The sequence below is a fragment of the Aplysia californica genome, unplaced genomic scaffold (assembly GCF_000002075.1).
Source record: "Aplysia californica isolate F4 #8 unplaced genomic scaffold, AplCal3.0 scaffold00235, whole genome shotgun sequence".
Lineage (NCBI taxonomy): Eukaryota > Metazoa > Mollusca > Gastropoda > Aplysiida > Aplysiidae > Aplysia > Aplysia californica.
The window spans coordinates 623,288-625,076 of record NW_004797505.1 but is presented as its reverse complement, the minus strand read 5'-3'; the positions used below and the strand labels follow the sequence as shown (position 1 = coordinate 625,076).

Below are 1,789 nucleotides of genomic sequence, written 5' to 3'. Positions count from 1 at the left end.
ATATATCTATAGATTCTAGATCTAGATTAATATAATATATAATCTCCAACTCTGCCGTCTCTATGACAGATAGCTTATATTATAGCTTAAAATTAAGTTAAAACCAAATTCCAGTGCTTTCTTCTGTTTTTATCCCAACCTCCTTTCCGAGTAGGCCTAAGATCAAGACAACGACTTGCTTGGCAGTCTGCAGTTCGGAACCAGTTGTGAGTTGATTCTAGAATCTAGACGCGACGCACGCGAGACAACTTGGCAGTGGTCGACGAGAGAGGGTGAGGGAGGAGAGGAGCGACGACTCTAAATCTGTGAGTAGGTCTGTACTCGTACTCATCGATATTATCTGATATAATAATATTATAAGATCTAATCTAGTTTGACGAAATCTCTTTAAAAATACAACCTTTTATCGATCTACATTTCTAAATCCATTTTGTTTACCACCTTTGACTGTTGAGCTTTGTTGCTTTTTTAACCCCTTGGAAGAAAAGTCTGCCTCACTCAACAGCTGAACTGCCACAACTGGGCGGGCCACTCTTCGGCCTTCAGGGCACTGCAAGGGCCGGCGATTTGTTTACATTTTTGTAGGCTATAGATCTTGATCTCTAGTCTTTCTATTCACACGACGATGGTGATGTAGAATTAGAATGTAGACCAAGTGCTGGCGCTCTGTAACGTAATCAGGTCTCTGATGTACGATTGATTTGGTAAAATTCATGCCTTTCAATTTAATGGGCTTGAGGGTTGCATCTCTAGGGCCTATGTTTCAACGAAGTAAGAAGGCTGGAAAGTGAAAGTGACGCTATTTCAACACAGTATTGTAGGTCTACCATAATATTTTGCCACACCCCCTCTATTGGCTGCTACTTAGGCTCGGCCTATATATAGCCTAGCTACCATGAAAAATGTGTTGCTTTCCCTCCCATCCCTTCTCTTTTTTGCCTGCCCCACATCCCTCATTGTTAGTGGTAGGTTAGGCTAAGTCAAAGGGACTAATAAAGGGTTTTGAAAAAGTGTCTAGTCATTTTTACAGTTCTCTGTTATGGAGAAAAGTGAACAGGCTTGACAGATCTCGTGTCTAGCCTGGCTTGTGGGCAAGGAGCTTACACTGTCCTCCTTGCTTGTGGGCTAGCCTGGCTGACAAACATCGAAAAGTGCAACGACAAGACACACTAAACTCCAATTGACCTCTCCATTGGTGTGGAGAACTTTGAACTTTGAACCCTTCTATTTTGACAGGTCGCCCGCCTAGATCTATGGTCTCTGGCCTAGCCTTCTTGTTTTATTTTGTGGGCTATTCCATCGTTTTGAACTTGAAGGCAGGACTTAAAATAAATTAACCTATTAATTTCCTATTACCCGTGAATGGTGGTTCCGTCGAAGATTGTACTTGTATAGTTATATAGTAGAAAATCTTTGGTTCCGTTGTGTGTGAACGGGGGCTGGGGAGGTAGGCCTACATGTAGCCTAGGCTAGTAGTGACTAGTGACCACAGAATTCTACACTTCATAAGTAAGTGTAGAATTCTGTGCTAGTGACAAGATTGAAGGGCGGGTATCCCTGTTATTTACTATCTTTGGTATCCCATAGGTATTTATATCGGTATCGATACCTGTTGTAAAACATCGATACCTGTGTGTTATCTTTTGTGTTATTTATCCCAGGGTTGCCAGAGCTAGGCTAGAGCATAGATGTACACTATAGGTTTAAAAGGAAGTAACTCTATGAGCTAGAGTGACTTGGGCGTTGATAATTGTTTGTACGAAACTGATGAGTTTTCGTAGGGGGGGGG

At 41.9% G+C, this 1,789-nt stretch overlaps 2 protein-coding genes across 2 annotated transcripts in view; one reads left to right on the top strand and one right to left on the bottom strand.

Moving 5' to 3' along the window:
* Positions 1 to 812, bottom strand: part of LOC101851195 (stimulated by retinoic acid gene 6 protein-like) — a gene marked incomplete at its 3' end in the record, with an annotated part of 14,268 nt that extends 13,456 nt beyond the window's left edge. Inside the window, 1 exon segment of the mRNA XM_013083489.2 lies at positions 442 to 812.
* Positions 146 to 1,789, top strand: part of LOC101850960 — a gene marked incomplete in the record, with an annotated part of 84,382 nt that continues 82,738 nt past the window's right edge. The window contains 1 exon segment of the mRNA XM_013083488.2: positions 146 to 305.